Here is a 12,514-nt window from a genome sequence, read left to right as displayed (position 1 = left end):
GAGGAGAGAGGGGGGAGAGAGAGAGAGAGAGAGAGAGAGAGAGAGAGAGAGAGAAATAATGGTTTAGAATGGGATGGGAAAGAGGCGAAATGAACGGAGGCTAGAGAATAGGTTGGTTTAACTCGCGCTATTTGAGATAATTGATAGCCAGCATCGGGCTCACGTCCCATGCTCTCGTTGCCCTATATATGCTGAGAAAGAGAGAGAGAGCTGCATCTATTGTAGATGCACACTCGAACTCGACGCAATTTCCTCCCTCCGACTAAACACAGAGAGGACTGCATTAGTGATACCGAGTCGCATCATTGTTAACCCTCCAAAAATTCGGTTTACGAATCCCGTCTCGGTTACACGATCTTCGTTCGTGATTCCGCGTCACTGACCAGGAAAAGAGTACCCTGAAATATTTATTACGGACACAAAGGGAATAAGAGCGCAAACCAACTCGAGCAACTCGATTCTCACCGTGCGCGATGGACTAAAAGCAATGTCTTGCTTAATAACGTGTCGTAACATCATAGACGAGAAGGGAGGATTATTCTGGAAAGAGGAGATGCAACCAAGCGCGAGGGGAATTGTCGTACTTCAGCGAAAGAAGGAAATTTTTGAAGTATCTTTATGGGATACTGAGGCAGATTCTATATGAATAACACATAACATTTTTAACGAGAGAGGAAACGCAATCTGAAAGAATTATGAAACAAGTTGAATATGAAAGACGTTTAATAAGAAAACGATTGTAAAATATAAAACGATTATATTTAATATTGCGTTGCAAATTTCGCTCAAGAAGACACAGATGACGATTTAATTTTAGATTCGTGTTCGTATTCAGACGTAATAGCTAGCGATCTGTAATTGAACGCGGAGGAATTCTCATCAGGAAAGATCAGTGAACTGTCTTAAAAATTTTAATCTATTTAAATAGTTCGTACTTTGCGAGGATTTTAAGATTCTCTATTCTTTGATCTTTGGATTCCGGTAATAATTGCATTATTTATTGGTATATTATGGTTCAATACATACTAAAGGATGAAAAAATGTATTTCTAAGTTTTATTAATCTTATAGATTAGAAATAATCGATTTTATTTTATTTTTTTTTGTGTAACATGAAACGTAGGGATGTAATTTATACCTATAAAATTTTCTTTCTTTCGCTTCCTGTTATAGAGAACACGTCGATTCTCGTTTCAAGGTATTGGTATATTTCATCCGCGCCGCGCGATGTGTATTAACTATGCAGTTGAGCCATTATATGACTCGGCGATTATTCGCGTTAAAATTAATTGTTAATAAAGTAGCCGTTAACTGAAGCGCGCACAGCACACAGAGAGCGCTAGTTTTCAACGTTTATCACGGACGGCGAGGTAGAAAGGTGCAACGCAGACCAGAGGAAGAAGGAAGAGGAGGAAGATAATGAAAACGGAGGGTGGAAAAAGGACACAGCTCCTACCGATAACGTAACGATATTATCCTCGACGGAGGACGATGATTACCGGCACAAAGAGATATGCGGCCGGTATATTCCGTGTAGCCGGCAGCCCGTAACGAGACAAACTACTCCTAATTCCGGGCCTGCTCGCCATTGTGAAAGTGCTCTTGCTACAACGACGGCGTCTCTCTCGCTTGTTGTTGCTGGTGGTACGTTGTTGCTAGATACCGGTGGTGAGCAGCAAATTGGATTACACTATCGACACCCTGCTACGAGCGGCTACAAGGTAACAAGGCCGCGCGCACGTAGAGGAACTAGCGTTCTTACATTCACGATGTCATTTTCGAAATCGTCGGGCGTCATTTTGTTACTTTGCGATCGGTCTCTCGTTCCTCTTGGAATCTTTTAGGACCTATTCAAGGAGAGATCTCTGAATTATTCATGCATTTTTTTACATGGAAACTTCAAGGTCTCCTGAATGGAAAATTTCTGACTGAACCAATTTTATAAAAGACTGCAGTCTTTATTAGATAAATCAATTTATTAACTTACAAGCTACATATGAAATTAAAGATAACTTTAAATTTTTATCATAATATATACGAAAGGAGAAAGCAACAAAAGATTTGATTTAAGTTGATTATTAGTAGTAAAATGAATAATTTATAATTGCCAAAGTGCATAACCGTTGCTAAAATATTTCTCGATAGTTCAAGAATTAATATCGCATATCTCGGAAAGTATTTTGAAAATGCAAGGCGCGACTCGAGAACACGAAAGTATCCGGCGGGATTCTAATTGAATTTATCGCCTAATTAGAGTGTCCCTAAGATTAATACGCAGATTTAATTTCGGGACGTAATTGAAAGACCATTCTCGTCTTCGCGTACTTTCCTTCTGTTAATAATTCAGTGATGAAGATATAGATATATATCACGCATAGTCGCGCTTGTCGCTCCCTAGGCGATAATTGCTTTTATATCTGCATTTATTAAGATAACTTGATGACAAATTCGTGCTAGAGAGAAGTGTCCCAATGGTAACTTCATCTTAATACGCGAAGACTGAGAGAGATACAAGACACGGTTACGCTCTCGAGACACGGGAAAAATTAAATTAAAACCGAAAATCACATTTAGATGGTTATAAAGCTGTACAATCGTATCAATCACTAGATACAAGAAAATCAATCATTCATGATTGATTTAACTGAAAAAAAATTCATTTCTTTGTAATGGTATTATTGCCTGTGGGGAAAATATGTACGTAAATAATTATTTGAGATATGTTATTTTACCCCAGCTGTATCATTCTCTCTGAAAATAGCTATTCTTCGGATTCTGATTAAATAATTCCTCGTTGCATTCTTGCTTGCGGCGAAGTGTTATTTTCAATTACAGCAAAAGCAGCTATTTATTAAATTCCACACATTCAAATCTTCTCTTTGTACCTGCGTCAACGCGGAAAGTGGGTCGAGCATATTCTCTTTCAATTGAATCGACAAAATAGACGAAGTTTCTGTATACAATGTATATACATTTGAATTAAACTATTTAAAATTATTTGCTCAATTTTCAAGAATTCGGCTTAACCATTTGGTACAATGCAAATCCTATAGCAAATTTTATCAAAAAGTCAAACGGTGCGTTATACATTTTGTTTAAGTAACCCAAAAACAAATTTATTGTTACGTTGAGCACGCGGCTGCATAATTCCACAAAAAGTAACTGACTGTTATGTTTCTCTATTTTCGTATAAACATACATCGTATATCATACAGATATATTATTTCGCGAATTATTCGCGTTGTATTCTGGTTTAAATTTACTTCGTAGTTATCGATTGAGTTATTTTGGTTTGTAGAATATTAACTATTTAACCGATTGCATTATACCATCTAGTTTCTCGAAATCTTCCCTTGTGTTTCTCAAGGATACAGTGTTGAAATTTATGATACGCGAAGCAGACGCACTCTGATTTAAGGGACCACGATTATTCCCTCAAGGCTCCAACCGGACGTTTCGAGCGGAATATCGACTACACCAGAAATTAAACCGCAACACCGTCGTCCCATCCCCAGGAGCACACATCCATCGTCTCTCTTTACGACGGGAAGGGCTATGCGCGTGATAATCATTCTGATGAATATACTAAGTTTCACTGAGACGTCGACGGACTCGACTAACTAAAAATTTACAACGTGTAGAATAGAGACATCCTAATTCAGGAAACAGGTTATCGTGCGCGACTTTACTACTTTACCCGGTAGCGGAAGGCTACTTGTGCTCGGATAAGTGGATAGTTCGTTCCGAGTGGCTGGCTGTATCGGCCAACCACTGCCATCTCCAGGATAATGGCCGATCCTTGCAGAGAACGTTGAACATCGATGTGTATTAAGAACAGGTTGAATAGCCGAAGTTTCATACCTTTATCGTGAGTAGAATAAAGCAATAAACGTTGAAACGGAGACAACCGGTGTCATCTGGCTTGGGCTTTGGAACGAATAAATGAAATGGAATCGACGTGATAGAGGACCTTGTTTTAAATTTAAATCGCGGAATGGATATTGCCAAGATATTAAAATATTTACCGATATGCGCAAGTGTTTTCCGTTACGTTTCCGCCGTTACGCTAATCGTGCCTCGTTCCGCGGCTGATCGATGATACGTAGGAGACTGTACAAATTATAATTTGATATCATACATGTAAACGACTATATTGGATTTTATAGATAAATAATGCATGATCCGGCTGGGTTCTCTAGGTCGTCCCATATTGCGCCATGTTTACGTTTGTCCTGGCGCAGACGTCGATGAATATTCATACGCTAGTTTATATACATACCTAATTTACCATTTTCCGTTGAAGCGTTTACCCCTCACCCTTTCCTCTTCCTTGATCAATCGCGGGCACGTTTATCAGTCCGATAAAAGTAATAACCAGTCTCTCTCTCTCTCTCTCTCTATCTCTCTTTTTCTCCTTAATGAGTCGCTCGTTTTTCTCAGATAATGTTGCTAGAGTAACACAGGTCGCGTTTTGGGTATGATAAACTGTGAGCGGTAATAACGATGACACAGAGTAGCGGTCACACTGACTACGACAGCTTTGACCCATTTTCTCGGCACAAGGGCATGTGCGCGACGTGTAAAGTAGAGACGTCCCAATTTAGCGCGAAAGGTCCGCCCAGAGCTTGACTTTACAGCCGCACCACTTCCGGTATCATAACCGGAATATGGCTGGAGATCACTCGGCACAGAACGGGTAAGTGGACAGCTTCGTGCGGAGGTGACCAGCTTGTATCGAGAACAGGCAAGTTGGATATTAAACCGACAGAGTCCCGCAACGGGCGACTTACGGGTCAACCTGTGCTAAAACCTGCACATACACCTCTGACCTCGTTCTCAGCGCTAAACCTCAGGACCACGTATTGGCTTGAGATCCTTCCGACGAATTATCGCTATCCGGAGAAAAGCTATTCGAGAACCAACTGTATTTTGATGGCCATTTTGCTATAAGAATATTAGACATCCTGTTTAGACTAACGCGTGGTCGGAATGAACGATTGGAGCAGATATCACTATGATTAAAGTAGCATCACCAATATTCTTGTAACTCATCTTATTCTCAAGTATCATAGCCGTAAAATTCTAATGAAGTGAAATAAAGTAAAATCGATAATTTAATATATCGAGATTTTCTAAACAAAACTCGGAAGGACTATTATCTATATTTATAATGGGTAATACTAATTTTATTATAAATTCTTTGCTATAAAATAATAAGTAACAAAAACGCCTTATCGGTCAGAGTTGGCTCTTAATGCTTAAATAATATTTCGGTGTGAATTTATATACACAGAAAGGACGGTTTTGTTAAAGTGTTTAAAAATTTAAATAAATACAGATTTGAAAATAATTTTATTAAATAATTATGACGCTCAAGTTGGTTGCTAAAATGCTTTTTTTGCAGCATTGCTCATCATGTTTGAGTTTCCTACACAATTACTTGATTTAACAATATTATTTTCAGACCCGTATCCAATTATATTTTTATCAGTAAAATCATATTTCTGTATACATGTCCAGTTCTAAAACTGCACGTCAAAATCATTTTAGTCTCAATCAATCTTTAAACGCAATCTTAAATTGAATTTGGATAGTAATATCACAAATTAAATTATCGAGCAATTTGGTAATATAGATTCTAATAAATATCCTGAAAAGCTAAAATAATTTGCTAATAGATATCTCTCTCTCTCTCTCTATGTAATTTATAATCCTTTTAAAAATATGAATTCCAAAAAAACATGTATATCGATTTTTAATATGCACAATATTACAACGAGAAAACAACATCAGTAAATAACCAGATATTAAATTTTACGTTTTTCTGAAAATTCATGAAATTTGTGGTTAACATTTGGAATTCAAATTCTCAGTTATTATACTTATAGTTTTAGGAAAATTGATGATTTAACATACTTTCTAACTTTATATAAATTGTGCATAACACATACGAGTTACTTATGTATATATATACTTTTGTCATGTATGCAATGTGCCCTTTGCACTATTTTCTGAAAGTAAGGTACGATTTACTGGTTCGCTTTTTATTGCGCGAGTTCACTTGTATTCTTGAGCATACGGGAGTCGGAAAAATCGCCGACATGCATCACGAGAAAGGGAAGCGGCGCGTCGGTGCTTATACGCTCGTTGCATACTAGTCCGCGTGATAACGCTAACAAAAAGGCGTATCGCGTGTTACTTTAGATGCGATCTTCCTCCCGCACATACGCGGTTGAAAATATTTCACAAATATTTCAGTCTCGCGGATTTACGTGGCGGTCGCGTTGTTCTCGGAGACGTAAGAAAATGTAACGAGTTTATTCTTACCGGTTTAGAGTAAACTGTTAAGGCGCATACTGTGAATTACTATTCGACCCTGTCCTCGTGCTTGCAATTTGAAAATTCTCCATCTCTTCTCGCGCCACGACGAACAAATTGCGTCAGATAAAAACGAGTCCGTTTTTCCAACTAAAATTAACTGTACTTTCTTTCTCGAGACGCGCGATAAATTCCATTGTTCCATGCGCTCCGCGCTGCGCTCGAAATGGGTCAGAAGAAGCCGTGATAGTGCTCGTCAAAAAGTTTCTCACGAGCAACGGAATGAAGCAGAGATGTAATAATGTTATCATCGCGATAACTTTAACGTAGTAATTACAGCAACCATTTAAACACCGTTTGTTAACTGTAGTTATTAAAAGAATGAATTATCGCGTGAGTAGCGCATCTAACGATCGCGTGTTCATCTCGCGGAATCGTCCGCGGTTAAGGTCTCTTTTTTTTTAACACGAAAGCTGCTGTCGCTTGTCGCTTTAACGAGAACGAAGACGCATTCCCGTAGGGATGACTGATCTGTATAGTCATTTGAGCTTGGCAAACCGACGGATCTCTAAGCTTAGTACATTGCAAACACTCATATACATTTACACGTCATATACACACTATGTACACATATTTTAAGTGATAATGTAATAAATGTTTAAAGAAAAATAAAAGTACAAGGTGCAATATAATATAAGCATAATAAATGAAATAAAAACAAAATCAATATATTGTTCCCTTACTTAAAAAAGTAGCTGAACTAAAAAAATGTGATTTTCGAGTTATTATGAACGAGAGAGAGAGAGAGAGAGAGAGAGAGGGAAAGAGAGAGAGTTACCTAAAGATTACTCCATTAATCATTAAAAGTAAATTAACTTAACTTCACAGTCCGTTCACAAAATAGTACTTGTATCGTTCTTAAGATTTTCAAAGAGATCACAATATCTTCTACAATAGTGACACATTTAGAGTTATGTTATTTTGTTGTATAAAAGGGAAAATCTTTTTCAAAGAACATTTAAAATTAAGACAGTTTAGTAATTAAAGTTTGAAGAACAAATTATTTTATTTTGAATTTAGCAGATTAAGGTAAATGTAAAATATTAATGATATTTCGAGTTATGTCACTTTTAACGAATTATTTCGGATTTGTTATATTTTTATAAAATATCAAATTTTTACAATTCAAAAAGAATTGTAAAACGAAAACGAAAAAAAATGATATTTGATCATATTCTAGTAGTACATTTTTTGCTAATGTTATTTGACCAGTGAATAATTTTGTTATGTTGAAAAATAGTTCTCTTTTTTCTGAAACACTTAATTAATGAGTTGTATCACTTTTGAAGAGAACACAATATGTGTTTAATATACGTGGAGTGTAATAAAGAAACTTATTAAACTTGTTTACAATTTATGTTTCTTAATATAAAAAAAAAACGAAGATCTGAGATTTCAGTATTTTCGTTAATATCCAGCGTTATTAGATGTTTGATTATGTCATTTATGTGTCGCAATTGTTGATTTCTTATTAAGATAAATATTTGATATTATATCTCGTATTAAATTTTTAGATTACTTTTTCTCATCAGACAGATATTCGATATCCTATATTGTATTTTTATCTTATTTATCAAAAACCCAATTTCGAGAGCGTTACAAATTGAAAATTATTAAAGATTAATGGAATTTGCACAAGCCGATTAAATAAAAGAGAAGAAACGAGATCAACTCAACCATCATTTTTTTATGATAAAAATTATGACACTTGTTACGGAAAATAGCTGGCTTTGCATAAAGATATAAAGTTGAACAACATAGCGAATAGCGAATGAGTGAGCGTGATACCTTACGTCTTTACTTTATATACCTACCTTCTGCAAGAAACGATCTTGGCCGTATCATTTCATAAAACGGTAATGCAAAGCTTGCATTTCATATTTTTTCGCAGTCACTTGCGGAAATCTCGCGCCATATTCGACGAGATCGGCGAGTTTTATCTCCTCAGTGAGAAGAAAAAAAACTCCGACGCAACGCAACCGCGCAAAGTCTGTCGATGGGGAGACGAATTTATGTTCCAGCGGGCAAAGAAATTAATATATCAACGCCGCTGGAGAATCTTTCCGCCCTTTTCCAACGCTGCGATATGTCTGACATGGAAAAATGGATCGGGAAAGATCGCACTTGGTATTGATACCGTTTTTCTTCTCACGAGGCACACTATCCTCGGGCCACGAAATTCTGACCTCAATAAAACTTCGCACGTATGCAGAAGACAGATAAGTCTGTCTTTTATCATTTTGGACATAAAATGTTTTCTTCAGTTCCTACGATTTTTCTAAGACTCGAAAATGAATTTTGCGAGATTGAATATAAATCAACAAGGTACAATAGTAACATTGAAACATCACGAGAATGCACGATGGACCAACGATCGAAGGAGCGAAATAAAATATCTCAAAATAATGCATGAACAGTTCATATATCGCCAGAAAGATACATTCATATCACGGACACCGCATATTTTGTGCGGAAAAATAAGGGTGCAAAACACTCCTATTATAGGTTGTCAACATAATCCTTTTCTCGTGACACTTGTATTGGCTTATCTTTGCTCTATTCTTTAAAAAATCCCACCACATTTTGCGCAATTTTTTTCATTTACAACCTAGAAAGAGAAAGAAAAATAGTCTGCGAAAGAAAAAAATTACATTCAGCCGGACCGTAACTTCTCTGTCGAACATAGAATCTCAGAAAAATGCTGACGTTATCAAAGATCTCTCATACGAAGACTCGTAAACCAGCCAGAGGTAATGGCGCACGTATTTATTTGCCGATTCGTTAAAATTCTCCGCAAAAATACACGTGGTTGTTGCAGATAAATTTTTCTTTATTCAATGAGTGCATGAGAGAAAAGTAATTGCAGTTTTCATAATTTAATTATAATTTGTGATATCCTTTTCGTTGTTAATTATATATTTTTGTAAAATAATAAATGTAATTACTATTATTGATATTATAACAGTAATAACTATAAATAAAAATGGGATTTCTATCAATTATTTTACTATATGCGATTATAATCACAAATAAATACAGAAAGAGCGAATTTGCTGAGGTATATAAAAAAGTTAAATATCGATCTGAAAATGATTTTGTTGGACCATCAAAATAATTATATAAGAATCTCATACAAGTATGATAAGCACTGCCACAAATAATTTTGATATTCTAACAACTTATATGGTCCCCAACAAATTTATTTTCATTTCTGTATTTAATTAAATATTTCGTTGTAATAAAATCTTTTTCAACGAAATCGTTTTTTCTATGTATATAAACACTTTTTTCTCAATATACATATAGATATATAATCCTCATGAAAAATTAAAAATCCATTAATGATCATAACATAAGCTTTATATGAATCAGGCCGAGCGATTTCATAATAAAATGAAAACTCGCACGATCTCTGTATATTATCCTATAATCATGCACTGAGAGAAAACGAAATAATTTTGGCAACTATAAATTTGGCAACTTTTGCAATTGAAGTATCTATAACTAGTTTTACAAAGTAATAGAAACTGAAGTAATGCTTAATATTATAGAAATATAATTAACTAATTGTATGCACTATTAATTGGTAGTGAAATAGTGACTCAACTATATTGAGTAGTTACTTGGACTTCATGCAAATAGATATAACGATTACATTTTTTTAGTTTAGACAAAAACTTTTTTTTAATAAAATACTAGATGTAACTAATTAATCATTGTTGAGATAACTTTAAGGATTAAGGAACATTAAAAATCTTTTCTTTAAAGTCGTTCAGCACGAATAGTACGCGGTATTGTCCCTCACCAGAGGAACATAGCGCGAAGTTCAGTTTCTCACAAGAAGAAAACTACTGAGCTTACAATAAAAGGCGCAGTGTTAATTTCGAACTTGGAAGACAAAAATAAATAAGAAATGCATACACAAATCTGTAACTATATGTATTATAAAGCTTTAATAAGAACAATAAGTAAATTAAGTGAACTAAGAAAATATAGTAATATTAACCATTTGTAATTGATTATATGATTAATGTTACTACATTTTCTTAGTTCACTTAATCTAGTATTCTTATTAGAATTGAATAATATGTATATAGTTGAGGCGCTATTTTACTACAAATTTATAGTTACTGATACGACTTTTTTCTCTGAGTATGTAACAATTATCCGAAGATAAGTGCATTTGAAAGCAGTCGGTCGCATGCCGAGAAATCTCTTTAATCTCGCGAAACCAAAGACGACAGAACGCGAAGGATTCACCCGGTGGTTAAACGTATGCGTAACCATGGGAAGTCAACATTGACGCAAGCTGCACAGCATACGTTATAGTGATTATGGCCGTAACAACAGTCTTATCCGGGTTACATTACAGGATCTCGTTACACGCACTTAGTTCGCGCCTGGTCCAATAAACATACGTAGAACATACTTATTAGGAGAGAAAGTTATATTGGGAACATGTTTCTGCATCAGGAAATTAGTTATAATTTGTATTAGATTAGCTTCACCTAGATTTTACCTTACTTTACGATCGCACCTATATATACAAGATAAAATATTACCTTCGCAGCGGGATACCAGAGAGCGACTGCGAATTTCGAGGGGAGAAAATACTTCGTGTCGTACCTTTGAAATACTTGTCACGATTATGACGATTAGATCGAATTGATCGAGGACTCGGGAGTTGATCGATGGTTTCATTTGGCGAAATGACCGCAACTGAATTTTATCACGGTTGTAATAGCGTACGGCCATAATAATGCTGGCCATTGCAATGATACGCGATACGAAAGGTACACCTGGTCGACCGATATATAATAACGGCGAAATATGAATATTCAGATTGCTCACGCGTTCCCTCTTGTCGCGGAGTAGGTTGATATATACATATATCGGTGTGTACATATCAGTACACGCATATATGAATCGAATATACCGCGGCGCGATTCTGTCAGCGACGTAGTAACAAAAGTCAGTGTTTCCACTCGTTTCCTTCAGAGCCGTTTGCGGGAGTTCTGACGGCGACATACGGGGGTGTAACGTATAGCGTTATTATTCAACAGACACGCTTGTGAATATCGCACCCTCCGTTTTGCCGCGCAGTAATGCTACGTCACAATCGTTACGGAATAAATAAGCCTTGAAACGGCGTCGCGTAATCCGCCGAGGCGTTATCGTATTCGTAACTTCCGAATTGCATCTATCACGGGACAAGCTAAATCGCGTTAGCCACAACTGTTAATACGATACGGTTGTAAAAAGAAAACTAATGAGAGGAGAGAGAGAGAGAGAGAGAGAGAGAGAGAGAGAGACTCTCAAAGCTTTCTATAGCTATTAATGAAACCATAAAAAATATATTACAGGCAATAGGAGTCGACGCTGGTTATCAATTAGCGCAATTTTTCTTAATACTAAAAATATAAACCTTAACTTTGAACGTTTCCATTGGTTTGAGTCTTCATCAGCAATCTTTCCTCCTAACGCAACGATTGAAGTATTGCATGACAAAATGATACCTCCAACGTATTTCTTCTCAAAAATTGAACCGTTTACTGTTGTGAGGTAAGTCACATACTCACAAAGTTAGAAAGCTGAGTGGCAATGAGAGTTCAAGCTCACACAGTCGACGCTTCTACACTGAACAATGAATCTCTCTTATGCAACATTTTGTAACTCGTTAATATATTATAAATTATCGTCAAATTTTTAAAAAATAACTGCGATAACCAACGTCGACTCCTATTGCCTGTAATATATTTTTTATGGTTTCATTAGTTGTTTTAATTAAAGGAGTCTATAAAAACTTATTAGTTTTTGTAATTTATCATTTTTTAAGGAAGCATTTTTCGATATGCATGTTATAGGAATTTTTTTATTCAGAATTAGATGAACAAGCCTTAAAGTTTATTGAGGATTTCAATGTACGCATGATTTAAACCAATGGTATCATGTTGTAGATTCAGCCCATTGGTCTGTCGATTAATATCATCTCTGATATTAACCTTTTGTTGTAATAATTTTCTTCATCCAAAATCTCTACGTTCTGCAACCTATGTTCTGTGATCACTGAATGAGTGGATGTTTTACTATGGATATGCTTTTTGTGTTCAGAAAGTCTGGTTTTTAATTTTCTCCCA

General features: G+C 35.8%; 1 protein-coding gene across 1 annotated transcript in view; it reads left to right on the top strand.

Moving 5' to 3' along the window:
• Positions 1 to 12,514, top strand: part of mib1 (E3 ubiquitin-protein ligase mind bomb 1) — a 472,329-nt gene that overhangs the window by 349,608 nt on the left and 110,207 nt on the right. The gene's annotated exons all lie outside the window — the stretch shown is intronic.

The sequence above is a fragment of the Trachymyrmex cornetzi genome, unplaced genomic scaffold (genome assembly GCF_001594075.2).
Source record: "Trachymyrmex cornetzi isolate Tcor2-1 unplaced genomic scaffold, Tcor1.1 scaffold316, whole genome shotgun sequence".
NCBI lineage: Eukaryota > Metazoa > Arthropoda > Insecta > Hymenoptera > Formicidae > Trachymyrmex > Trachymyrmex cornetzi.
Note: the sequence above shows the minus strand (reverse complement) of the source record. Positions and strands in the feature narration are given on the sequence as shown.